Genomic DNA, 13,870 nt, shown 5'->3' on the forward strand with positions numbered 1-13,870 from the left:
CCTTTTGGTGGCCCAGGTCATCCTGTAACCCACTGGCAGCCAGGAGAAAGCAGGCCTTCTCTATGTGCAGAAACCTGGAACTCAGTATCTGCTCCTTCAGGTGGCAGTAGTACAGGTGACAGGCTTTCTTGCCAGTGAAAGGCAGCAGGGCAGAGGTTCTGGATGAGTGACTCTCCTATGTCAGCAGCACTGCACCCTCATCCATCCTAGGCCTGGCGTTCTGGTTCACAGGCCTCTGAGCTCTCTTGGTGGCCACTCCCTGGTCTGTCCATACACATGGCATCTCATATCACAGGGACCTTAGTGACACATGGATGAAGTCAGGACCCTATACAAGGGCTGTCCCTGTGGATAGAGCCCTCTAAGATCCCAGGGGCAATTGGTATTATTTGAGAGATCTCCTGAATAGGAAACATGGAAGTCTCAGGCACAGGGCCACAGACTTGTCTCCTAGTCAGTCTACCTATGCTATGTCATCAGCTAGGCAAAAACAGTGAATCCCTCCTGAGAACCTCTCTCAGATCTTTTAGTATAGCCACCTGACCAGTTCAGGGAACCATGTCCACCAGCCTACTGACTTTCCCTGCTGATATATCTCTAGGAATTTCCACATAATCATGCTTCCTCACTGTCCAGAAACTTCCTCTCTTCCCCCCAGAAGCCGTTCCTTCTGGGAATGCTCCCGAATGCTCCTTCAGACCTATTACATTATCAGCTTTGGGAAAATGTTCCTCATTCAGAACATACCACTTCCTGTTGTCTCTGCCACCTAGCTCTGTCTCTTAGACATGAACCCTCAAGAATACTGATAACTCTTCTGTAAATTTTAATATTCAGTTAAATCATTTTTTATAATTGGTTCTCAGTGTGCTATCTGGTTCCAGAAATAGGCAGATACCAATTCTAATAGTGACACAGAAATCAGTTGGTTAATTTCTTCTTTCTCTCTCTCTCTCTCTCTCTCTCTCTCTCTCTCTCTCTCTCTCTCTCTCTTCTTTCTTTCTCCTTCTCCTCCTTCTCCTTCTCCTTCTCCTCCTTCTCCTTCTCCTTCTCTTCTCCTCCTTCTCCTCCTCCTCCTCCTCCTCCTCTTCCTCCTCCTCCCCCCCTCCTTCTCCTCCTCCTTCTTCCTCTTCTGACTTCTCCTTGACCTGCTGCTGCTGCTACAGTTACTGTTGTGCTTCTCCCATTGTGTCTGTTCCTGGTCCATGTGTTTGAAATCACCTCCTGTTCATACTCAGGACATAATTCCCTGATGACACTGTGAAAGAGACAAGGTAATTTATTAGAGATAAAAGAAATAATGAGGTAGAATTCTTATAATAACATGTGGGACTTTGACATGCGTTAATATTTTATGTCTTTTTTTTTTCTACTTTGTAGTCAAGATCTTGGAAAGAAATCACTTAGAAATTTTTTTTTTAAATCAATGTATTACTAGGCGTTTCTTAGGAGCAAAAGGATAATCAGTAGGCAAAAACTATGAATGCATGGAACATTATCAATAATCACTAAACTATGCTATTGTGCTTATTCAATGACATTGCTGGTTATTAGATTTGAGGCTTACTGGAATGTGATGTCACTTTTGAAAATGTAAGAATCTGTTCTTCAGCTCTTGTGATTGATTGGCACATTGCTAGGGCCTGTAGCCCCTGAAAGAGTCCTTGAGCCCATATGCATCTAGTCCTTACCCTGTGGGAACTATTGTCTTTAGGGAAGATGGACTCCAGGAGAAGGAATGGGGTCAGCAAAACAATTCTGTTGTGTGGATTAAAAATCATTGATATTGAGTCCATGCTGGCAAGAGGAGAAACCCAGAATAGGGAGAAGGCTTGGGGTTGATGAATTCTAAAGTACTTCGAGAAGATGAGAAGGTAAGAATTGTAAGCAAAATGAAAATGAAAATGAAGACAGAGGAGGGACCAGCACAGAGTAAAGTGGGTAGGACAAAGCTCAAAGGTACCTGGGCCCTGCCTGCTTCTTTTTCTCTGGATTTTCTCCATGGGCCTCATTTCTGGGGGGAGACTCTGTGCTGCCTGCGGCGAGATTGATTTCCTCCTGTAAAGCAGCAACAGAGTCTCCTCATGGCATTTCGTATCCTCTTGGCCCATCCCCTGAAGCCTAGGGGCTGGGCCCTGGCCCTGCTGGGGATGGGCTTATTCTCTGAGGCACTGTGGGAGAGGGGATTGTCTTCTGGGATCGAATTGCTGCTGTTTTCAGTGATTCTGGTTGTTGTGTTAATACAGGGGACACTCATGGCAAATATATGTTGTTGGTCCTCTGTGGGTTTCCACTGGAGTGGCCGCAAGTGAAGAAAATCAGGCCCAGTGGAAGTTCTTCCTGCTCTTTGCCTAGCTTTCTGGCCATAGGTAGACTCTTGACCAGTGTAGGATGGTGAGACCAATGGGCCAAGTATAGGAGCACTTCTGCTTGTCTTCATCCCTAAAGTAAAAGCAGCAGCAGCATCAATGGTCGGGAATGGGGCTGCCACTGGACTCACTGTCTGAGTCACTGTTGAGTAGACATGTCTCTGGAGAGCCTGTCCTTTTAGTAAAGTATAGCAAGCCATGGCTTGGTTATATTTCTGTTTACGTAGTGACTGGAGAATGTCTTGAGCTCGGAAGCCAAGATATTCCATGGCTTGGACAATGGTAGGGTCTGCCCTGGCAGGGATTAGATCCTTACAGGGATTTGGGAACATCTTCCAGTCCCCTTTAAACCAGGGGTGCAGCATCACCTCCATGGGTGTGGGCCTATATGTAGGGTGGATGGTCAGTAATAGACTAAGCAAGTCCTCTAGTTCTTGTGAGACCCCACAGGGGGCAGGATATACTCCTGCCACAACTTGTCTTTGCAGTTCGTGGATGATCACAGAATCAAAAGGCACCTTCCCGACAATCATGAAGTACAGGACCACGCCTAAGGTTCACGTGTCGCTTTTGGTGCCATCGTATCTTTTACCGAGGAAGAATTCTGGGGCACCAAAAGAGTAGGAACCACAGTGCTGACTGAGCATTTGACCAGGTTTGACTTTGGTACTAAGGCCAAAGTCGATTATTTTGATTTTTCCATTGTTATTGATCAGGATGTTATCAGGTTTCAGGTCCCTGTGCACGATACCATGTTCATGGCAGTAGCTCACGGCAGATATCACTTGCTTAAATATTTTCCGGGCCTTGTCCTCCTCTATGTGGCCAGAATTTTTGATGTATTGGTAGAGTTGTTGTCCTTCAACAAATTCCATTACCAGGTATATGCTTGTTTTGGTCTCAATCACTTGTAGAAGTGAGATGATGTTGGGATGGTTGAGTGTTCTCATTATATTGGCCTCCATCATGGCTGACTGGAACCACTGCTTGCCCTTTTCAAGAACTTTGATGGCCACAGGTGTGCCTGTGAGCCGGTGTTGGGCCAGGAGGACCTTGGCGTTACTCCCTTGCCCGATGGTCCTCAAGACTTTGTATTGGGAGTGGAAGTCTTCCTCCTCAGAGATATGGGGCTCGAAGCTGAATGGTGGTAATTCCTCCTCACTATGTGTAGGTATTGAGTCACTACTAATGCTACCTAAAAATAACATAAAAAGAATAGAATCAATGTAATGAAAAAGAGGTAAGAAAACAGAAACCAAAATTAGTACACATGCTACCTAAAAATAAACAAAGAAAATGTGCTTGACATAAAGGTAAGTAAAGGCTAGAAAAATAGAATGAATATTATGAAAAATGTATGGGGAAAAAGCTAAAGTAAAAAAATGTAAGTAAATCTTAACCAAATAACGCACCTCAAACTATTAACCCAAGAGTACACACATTCCAAATACAGATGATGAAACTAAAAAACATAGTCATAAAACGGTGATTGGGAGGGTTACAATTGATTAATACTATGATTGGATGTAGATTGAAGAAAAAAATCATATGAAAAAATGAGAGGCAAAAGCATTAGTAAAAGACAAAACAAATATAAATTCCCAGCACTTCAGTGAATATTCCATTTTGTTTTAGGACCTAGTCTTTCACAATGAAACCACACCTCCCCTGAGCGAAATATTGAAAATTAAAATTAAGCAATGACAAACAATAAGATAGTAAACGATCAGAGACTATTAAACCTACAACCAAGGCCAAAAAGCCATAGACTCTGGACTCAACTTCAGTGGCCAAGGCTAGCTGTTTTTTACCAGCACAAGACTCTGAGAACAAGGCCACACACAGTATTAATGGCCCATTGTTTGTCCTTGAGTTTCCTTCAGTGTAGCCCTGAGTGACCATTGCAGCCTGTGGCCAGAGATTCAGATTAGCATTGGCCAGGTCAGGGTCTTTGCTCCCTGGTCCTATAGCTCACCTCCACTGTAGTTCCATGTGTCCTGGCTGCTGCAGCTGCTCCAGGAACCACTAGATGTCTTCCCACAGAGGCTCACAGATCCTGTGGGCTCATCCACAGACATCTCAAGCTCTCCCTGCAGGAAAAGCCAAAGTGTCTTGAAGGGCATAAGCCAATGACAACATGTCATGAATTAACGAGGAAACAATGACAAGGTAAAAATAGGAAACCAAAATACATTGAAAATAGATAGACTGAAGTAGTATGAAATACATTAGGAAATAATCAAAACACTAAAATATCATGTGAGAAAATAAATCCTAGGGTCAACAAAGCAGCCATGCAAATAAATCATAAAGATCAAAACAGCAACACTAAGGAGACACACAGCCAGTGGCCTTACAAATATGTGGCCTAATTCTATCTCTTGGACTCATTCCAAAGTCCATCAATCAATCAATAAACAGCAAGTTCTCTACATATGCCTTTAATCTGAGAGTATGTGGTTGTCATATCAAATCCCTGGGAGCTTCTGGTCAACCAGCTCCAGATTCTTGGCCAGCTTCACGTCATTGAGTGAGTCTGTCTCAAAAATAATGTCGATGGCCTACCTTAGGTACAGCAGCCGGGTTGACTTCTCTCCTGTACACTCTCTTGCACCAAGGTACAAGCTCCCTGGGACCAGGTGCTCTGTGCTCTCTGGGACCAGGTGCACTGTGCTCCCTGGGACCAGGTGCTCTGTGCTCCCTGGGACCAGGTGCTCTGTGCTCCCTGGGACCAGGTGCACTGTGCTCCCTGGGACCAGGTGCTCTGTGCTCCCTGGGACCAGGTGCTCTGTGCTCTCTGGGACCCAATGGATTTTTCAATATCCTTTTCCACTGTTCAAACAATGAGTTGTCATTGTTTTCTAACCAAGTGTGATGGCACATATAGAACCTTTTTTAGACAAGAATAGCTAGCTGGTCCTTTGTGGATCCAGGCTGTAAACCCAGGTCTTACAGTGCCAGCTGACTGACTGCAAGCAGTTCAATATATCTTTAGTAATGATCTAATGTTTTCAATGATGAAGACGAGGTGGAGGACTACAGCCCAGCAGGTCAGGATAAGTACCCCAGCACAAGGAAGTCTCATGGACACCTTCCTGCTTCTACTTTTAAGCTGCCACAGTCCCCTTGTCAGCCACGCCCAGCCTCAGATGGCATGTCCCTCTGCAAATCCCTTCTGAATCCCTTGGCCAAAGCCAACTACTGCTTACAAAGCAGGCCATCCCCTGCCCCTGCCAGGCACACCAAACCTATAGTGTCATGGTCACTGGAAAGGTCAGGGTAAAAGAGGGAATGGAGAATTGTGCCTCCCAGTCCTTGATGACTGAGCCTGGAATCGCTGTAACCCTGGGACTTGGCAAGGTCCATGGAGACCCTGCCCGCCTTGGGGCTGGGTTTTATCTGATCACTCGCAGCACGTGGTTTCCTTCTTCCTCTAAGGGCGGCCTTTGTGCTAATCCTCTCTGAATTTAGCCTTTCTTTGAGCCCTACCTAAGATTTCCTCTGTCCATTCGCAGGTAATGAAGTGATTTCAGACGTTCAAATATTTATGAATATGTGATAAGCGTGATGGGGGAGGGGAGTTTGATGGACATGGCAGAAGAAATTTTCTGCTCCTAAAGTGACATGGGATTGTGTTTCTGACATCTTTCTACTGTTTGCACACAGGACTGGGAACAAAGTGCCTGTCGTGACATTGCCTTCACTGTTTAAGCAGAATACAGCCAGTGCTGCCCCTGCTCACCCTGTGATCCCAGGTAATCACATAGAGGGCAGGTTGGGGAACAGAAGTCAGAAGCAGCCCATGGTAGTGTGTAACTGTTAACAGCGTGAGAAATGACCACAGGGCCTGTGGAGGTTGAGTGAAGACCCCCACACGACATTGGGTATGGTAGGCTCTCTTGAGATGGGAGAGGGGAAAGGATTCCACCATGGGGAGGAGGAAGAGGCGGGATCGGGATCTGGCCAGGAAAGAGATGCCACCAGTTCAGCTGTGTATTCAAGGCCACAGTGAGGCGACTTGTGTTGTACAAGCACTATGGGGGCACTGTTGTTCTTGAGAAGGGAGGAGCAAAGCCCAATGTTCCAGGAGCCACTAAGCTAGGCTGGCAAAAGCGGCTGTTGGTAGGCACAGAGCATGCGCATGAACAGCCAGTGAACTATAACCCCAGTATTTAGCCACGCCCTCCAGTCGTTATCACTGGGATTTTCAGAATGGAGGAGGTTGTGGTCGCTTTAGTGTGAAGGGAGCCCAGGGAGTTTGAAACCGCTGCTCAGAGATCTCAGGGATATGGGGAACCGAGGAGACCTGGGGTTGTCTTGGTAGCACTGTTGTGAGTCTGATCTTGAGCTCCCTCGGGATGGAGATAGAGTCGGTTTGTCTTGTTTTCAGGATCTTAGGGGAGTTGGACCTGTTTTCTTCCAACGCGCCTTAGGTTCCTTCCTCCAACTCCCACTTGGTGCGTCTCTGACCTCACAGCTGCTGCTTCTGCAATCAGTGTGTCCTGACCTGTCACCTCCCTCAGCTCTGCTGAACATCTGCAGAGTGAGCACTTTTAGTACAGATGTGAACAAACAGTAGTGACATAATCCTCGACGTTGCCCTCTTAGAGCACACAGCAGAATACATAGATCAACAAAGTGAACAAAAATATAAATACCATGAGTGGTAATGGCTGCCAAGCAGAGATTCTGAACCTTACATGATCTAAAATCAGATCCATGCAAAAGTTGGAGAGGACAAGTGTGCACTGCAGGGACAGGAAGCTCCTGTTGAACACAGCAGACTGAGGGCTTAGAAGACAGAGGTTTCAGTGAAAGTGGTCTGTGACCAGCCAGGGCTCAGTGCTGTACTGGAAACAACTTAGAGGTGGAGGGCATGGGAGCTCAGGCCACACAGGCTAATGGTCAGCTGCTAAAGGCTTCTGTCTGCCAGTTACGAAGACACTACAGAAGTGATCTTAACCAGAAAAGGTGATCTGATGTGCCTCTTAACAGTGAGTTTGCAGCAGGTAGAGCTTCTTGTCCGGAGAGATCAGATGACTGCAGGAGCAGCCGCATTAAAGACAAGGCTTGGCTTCCTGATACAACAGAAGGAGAGCTGTGGGCATGCTCTGGGGAACACTGGTGAGAGCCACAGGCAGCGTTTAGGATCTTTGCAGTTTGCATAAGTGTGCTTTGAAGGAAGAAGCATTTTTGGCAACAAGTTCTAAGTTCCATGAGGACAGAATAGCTCTGCCTGCTTCAAGGCCCAGCTTAGCTATACAGAAGCTTCACCCTATGACTGTGCCTTAGCACACAACTCAGGACCAATTTATCTCACCTTGAGAGACAAATCTCAGTACTTCTGACATTGTCCCATCACCACCAGACATAGGTGGGCTTACACAGGGGTGAGCTACAGACTCAAGGAAAACTAAGAATTCACACTGTACTCTGCACTGCCCCCAGAACTGAGCATAGGTTTCTGTGTGGTTGAGACTGTAAGGCTGGGAACCAGAGAGAACTATTTAAAAAACAAACTGGCTGGACTGACTGGTTTACATAGATAAGGGCAGATTGGAGAGCACAGACATGTAAAAGCATTTAAACTGTGTTTGGAAACATTATGCAGAATTCTTGGTATAGAATGAGATACTGATAACAGACAAGGCCCTCCTCTGTGCTGTGTGTATGTGGAGCCATGGATCCCTCCCTGCACACTCCTTCTATGGTGGGAGCTCTGGGTGGTCTGTTCTGACATTTTTCTTGCTATGAGGTTACAATCCACCACCAATCCCCCGTCCTTCTGCCAGCTTCCCTCCTGGATCTCTGAGGCTCAGTCTGATGGTTGGCTTCAAGCATCCACATCTGCATTTGTCAGTTGCTGGATGAAACTCTCAAGGAGCATCCACACCAGTTCCTGTGAGCAAGCCCCTCTTAGCAGCAGCTGCAATGTCTGTATTTGGTGGCTGCAGACAGGAGGGGTCACCAAGTGGGGCAGTCCCCGGATGGCCATTCCTTAGTCTATGCTCCATTTTTTTTGTCCCTGTCCCAGTACCTTCACTGTCCCAACACCTCCACTTTCATAGGATGACTGCTGTCACAGCAACAACCCTGTGCCTGGACCTCCAATTTGCAAGAACTTTGCTGCCACAGAACATCTACTGTTGCAAGACATCCACTAGGAAAACATCTCAACTGTCAAAAAGATTTCTACTGTTGCAGAACCTCCCCTGTTGCAGGACCTCCACAGCCTCAGCAACTCCTATTTGCAGGACACTTTCTGGCACAGGACCTCTGCTGGCTCAGGACATGTACTGTTGCTGGAATTGCATATTTGCAGCACTTCAGGTCTCACAGGGACCTCTACTGTCCACGAACATCCACATTCACAGGAAACCTACTCTGTTAGCAGCTAGATTTTTGGAGGACCTCTACTGGCACAATAAGAAAACTGTCAGAGGACCAACAATGTTCCAGCACCTCCTCTGTTGAAGGACCTCCACTGTCCAATCACGCCCACTATTTCAAAACCTCCTGTTGAAGGACCTCCACTGTCCCAGCACTTCCACTGTTGTAGGATATTCACTGTCCCAGCCTTACTCCTACTGTCTCTGGACTTCCATTACTGTGGGACCTCCAATACTGCAGGACTTCAAGTGTTGCAAGACCTCAACTCTCCCAGGACCTCTACTGTCTCAGCACCTTCATTTTCACATACTTCCAGAGACAGGACTTCTGCTGTTCCAGCACCTCCCATGTTGCAGGGCCTCCACTGTTGCAGCCTCATTTCCACTGTCTCAGGACCTCCATTACTGCATGAACTCCAATATTGCAGGACCTCTAATGTCAAGGACTTTCACTGTTGCCATAGCTTCAGTGTCCCAGCTTCTCCAGTCTTTCAGGACCACCAGAGTCAAAGGAACTCCACTGTCAAAGGATCTCCACAGTCTCAAGACCTCACCTGTCACAGCACCACCTGTATCGAAGGACCTTCATAGATGTAGGCCCTCGCTGTCTCACCACCTCCACTTCCACAAGAGTGCCTCTGTCTTAGAATCTCCACTTCTCAGCACCTCAAATGTTGTATAACAACCACTGTCTGAGCACCTCAACTGTCCCAGTATCCCTAGTGTCACAGGACCTCCACTGTCTGAGCAACTCCACCATCGCAGCATCTCTGCTGTGTTAGAAACTCCACTTTTGCAAAACTTCCAATGTCAGAGGATTTCCAAGATTTCACCACAGCCACAGTTGTAGGAGCACCAAAGTTTCAGCACATCCCCTGTCCCAGGGCCTCCAATGTGGCAGGACCTCCACAGTTACAGCTATTCTAATTTACAGGACCTCCACTGGCAAAGGATGTGCAGTGTGAGGACCTCCACTGTTCATCACCTCACCTGTCTCAAGGACCTTCAATGTTGCGGGACCTCTACTGACATAGAGAGTGCACTATACAATGTGTACACCTCCAATGTCTCAGCTTGTCCACTGCCTCAGGACCTTCACTGTCCCATTGCCTTCACTATCCCTACACCTCCACTCTTGCAGGACCTGCACTGTGGCAGGTCCTTCATTGTCAGAGCAATTTCACCGCCTCAAGATCACAACTGGTGCAACCTCCAATGTTGCAGGACCTACACTGTCACAGGTCTGCCACCGTCACAGGACCTCCACCCTTTAAAAACCTCTACCATTCAAGCACATCCACTATCCCAGTGCATCCGAAGTCTCAGGACCAACCCTGTTGCAGCACCTACACTATTGCAGAACCTCCCCTGTTCCAGGGCCTCCAGTGCTGCAGGACTTCCAGTGTCACAAGAACTTCACTCTCACAGGTCGTCCACTGTCTCAGGACCTCCACTGTGTCAATACCTCCACTGTTGCAGCACCTGCCTTGGCATAGGACCTCCACTGTCCCAGCCTTGTCACCAGTGTCTCAGGACCTCTTGTGTTGCAGCACCTCTGCTGTTGCTGGACTTCCACTGTTACAGGAGCCCCAGTGTTGTAACACCTCTACTGAAGCAGGATCTGCACTGTCCTTGCATATCTACTGTCCCAGCACCTCCACAGCTTGAGGAAATCCACTATTGCAGCAACTACATTGTCAGAGTAACTCCACTGTCTGAGGACCTCAATGTTGCAGGACATCCACTGTCTCACGTCCTCTAGTATCTCACTGCCTCCACTGTTGCAGGACCTACACGGTCCCAGGACCTGCACAGCCATGGCAACTCTTCTGTCAAGTATCGGATGACATTGGTGCTTATTAGTTTTGAACCTTACTGGAATGTGATGTTACTTTTGAAAAGTTAAGAATTTGTTCTTCAGCTTCTGGGATTGATGGCCACATGTTCTAGCAACAGGAGTCCCTGAAAGATTTCGTGAGTCCATAGACCTCTAGTCCTTACCTTGTGGAAGCTGTGGTATTTAGAGGGTGATAAATTCCAGGTAAAGGGATGGTATCAGCAAGACAAGTCTGTGGAGTAGGTTGTACATCAGTGATATTGACTCTCTGCTGGGAAGAGGAGAAATCCAGAAGAGGGAGAAGGCTTGGTGTGGAGGAAGAATCATAAAGTACTCACACAATGTAAAAAGAATACAAATTTGGGGAAATGCAAACCAGAGACCAAGGCGTATCCAGCACAGAGCAAACTGGGTAAAACAAATCAGAACATTACCAGGCTTGTGCTGGTTCCCTGAATGCTCTCCCTGGGCCTCATTTCTGGCAGGATACTCTGTTCTTCCCTACATGAGGTTTCTTTCTTAATGGACAGTGGGAACACAGCTTCACTAGAGCATTTCCTACTATCTTGACCCATCCCTTAAAGCCTGTGTGGCAGTCCCTGCTGGGGACAGACTTGCCCTCTGCTGAGGCACAGTGGGAGAATAGGTTGTTTTCTGAGTTCTCATTGCTGCTGCTCTTTTCCCTGAGGCTGCTCGTTGGGTGAATCCTGCAGACTCCCCTGGCATATTTGTATCCTTTGTCCAGGGTGGGTGTCATCCAGAGTGGCCTGAAGAGAAGAAGGCCAGGCCCTGTGACTCTTCTGCCTCCTCTTTGACAAGTCTTGTGGCCCAGGAAGCAGACAGAAGAACATTGGAGGATGACAAAACCAATGTAGCTAGGTTGGGCTCGCTTCTACTTTTCTTTAGTCCTAGAGGGAACGCAGTTTCATCCTGAAGGGTAGGGAATGAGGCCACATCTGGACTCACTGGCTGAGCCTGTGTTCTTAGAACCATCCGCTGGGGAGACTACACTTGGAGTGAGCCATAGGAGGTCATAGTCTGGTTTGACTTTCTTGATGGAATGAATGTATATTATCTTGGGCTATGAACACAATGTATAGCATTGCACCAACAATTGCTGTTTTGGGCATAAGAGAGATGAGTTCTGCCTAGGGATTCAGGAGTGACTTCAAATCTTCCTTTAACCACTGGTGCATAATCCTGTTTGTGAAGATCAGCCTATAGCTGGGGTTGACTGTCATTAAGAGGCCAAGCAGGTCTGCCAGCTCGTCTGACACTCCACAGTGTCAGACTACACACAGGCTGCAACCTGTCTTCTCAGCTTTTGTGTATCAACATCATCAAATGGTAAGTTTCCTACTACCATAAATTATATGTCTATTCCTAAGGTCCCCAAAAGGGTGTACAATGTCGGTCTAGCATTTTCTGAAGTTCGACTTGGGTACTAAGGACAAAGTCACTGATTTTGACTTTGCTATTCATATCCAACAGAGTATTTCATCTGATTGCAGTTCCTTATGAACTATATTGTACCCAACACAGTACCTCGAAGCTGTTATATATTTCCGAAATATTTCCCTGGCCTTGCCCTCCTCTAGGTTTCCAGACTTTCAGATGTGTTTGTAAAGCTGTTAACCTTCAACATGCTCCATGAGAAGGTGTAGTTTTAGTCTTGCCTCAGACTCAATTACTTGCAAATGTTAGAAGACTTTTGGGATGTTGACCAGCCTCATTATATCTACCATGGTCTTTACAGGCTGGACACTGGTTCTTCTTCCCAAGCACTTTGATAGCAACATTTGCAGACGTCTACTGTCCCAGCACCTCCACTGCCACATGACTACCGCTGTCCCAACAACTCCCATGTCCTGGACCTCCATATTCCAGCTCCTCTGTTGGTACAGGATATCCACTGTTGTTGGACATCCACTCTCAAAGCACCTCAACTCTCACAAGGGACTCCACTGTTGTATGACCTGTACTGTTACCAGACATTTATTCTCTCAGCGAGTAGATTTTTTTGCAGGATTTCCCTGGCATGGCGCTTCCACTGTAACAGAACCTCCAATGTCTCAGCAGCTGAAATGTCGCTGGACCATCACTGTCCTATCACCTTCACTGTCCCAGCACCTCCTCTGTGGCACGACCTCCTCTGTTGCAGGATATCCAATGTTGCAGGACCTACACTGGCTTCAGGAGTACCACAGTCACGTGACCTCAGAGCTGGAAAGACCTCTACTTTTCAGGCACCTCCACTATCACATTACCTCCACTATCTCAGGATCTCCACTATTTCAGGAACTCCAATGTGGCAGGGCCTCTACTCTTGCAGGACTTCCACTGTTGTAGTACCTCCAATGTTGCAGCACCCACATTGTCTCAGGAGCTCCACTGTCTCAGGACCTACACTGATGCAGTACTTCCACTGTTACAGAACCTCCATTGGCAGAGGACTTCCACTGTCCCAGCCTCATTTCCACAGTCTCAGGACATCTAGTAGTAAAGGAGCTCCAGTCTTGTAGTGCCTCTACTGTTGAGGACATCCACTGTTGCATGACCTCCACTGTTGCAGTTCTACCATCCTCACAGGACCTCCACTGTCCCAGCCCCTTCACTGTCCCAGCTCCTCTTCTTATGCAGGGCTTCCACTGTCACAGTACCTACAATGTTGTAGCAACTGCATTGTCTCACGCCCTCAACTGTCAGAGGACCTCCACTGTTGCGTGACCACTACTGTCTCAGGACTATCACCCTCAAAGGACCTGTACTGTTCAAGCATGTCCATTTTCACAGTGCCTCCACTGTCTCAGGACCTACACTGATGCAGTTCTTCCACTGTTGCAGAACTTCCATTGGCAGAGGACTTCCACTGTTCCAGCCTCATCTCCACTGTATCAGGACCTCCAGTATTGGAGGAATTCCAATGTTGCAGTTCCTCTACTTTCGAGGACTTCCACTGTTTCGCTACCTCCACTGTTGCATCTCCTCCATCACTGCTGGACCTCCACTGTCCCAGCCTCAGCTCCACTGTATCAGGACCTCCAATGTGGCAGGACCAGTACCACCACAGTCTTAGGACTTCCACTATTGTAGGAACTCCTGTGTTGCACGACCTCTACTGTTGTTGAACCTCTGCTGTCCCAGGAGCTCCACTGTCAAAAGATGTCCACTGTTGTAGCAACTCCATTGTGATAGCAGCTCCTCTGTCTATGGACATCAATGTTGCAGGACCTACACTCATTGAGGACCTCCACTATCTCAGTGCCTCTACTGTT

General features: G+C 47.3%; 1 pseudogene; it reads right to left on the reverse strand.

The window, feature by feature from the left end:
• Positions 1-2,008: 2,008 nt before the first annotated feature.
• Positions 2,009-4,447, reverse strand: LOC127673742 (sperm motility kinase Y-like; annotated as a pseudogene).
• Between the last annotated feature and the right edge of the window lie 9,423 nt (positions 4,448-13,870).

The sequence above is a fragment of the Apodemus sylvaticus genome, chromosome 23 (assembly GCF_947179515.1).
Source record: "Apodemus sylvaticus chromosome 23, mApoSyl1.1, whole genome shotgun sequence".
Lineage (NCBI taxonomy): Eukaryota > Metazoa > Chordata > Mammalia > Rodentia > Muridae > Apodemus > Apodemus sylvaticus.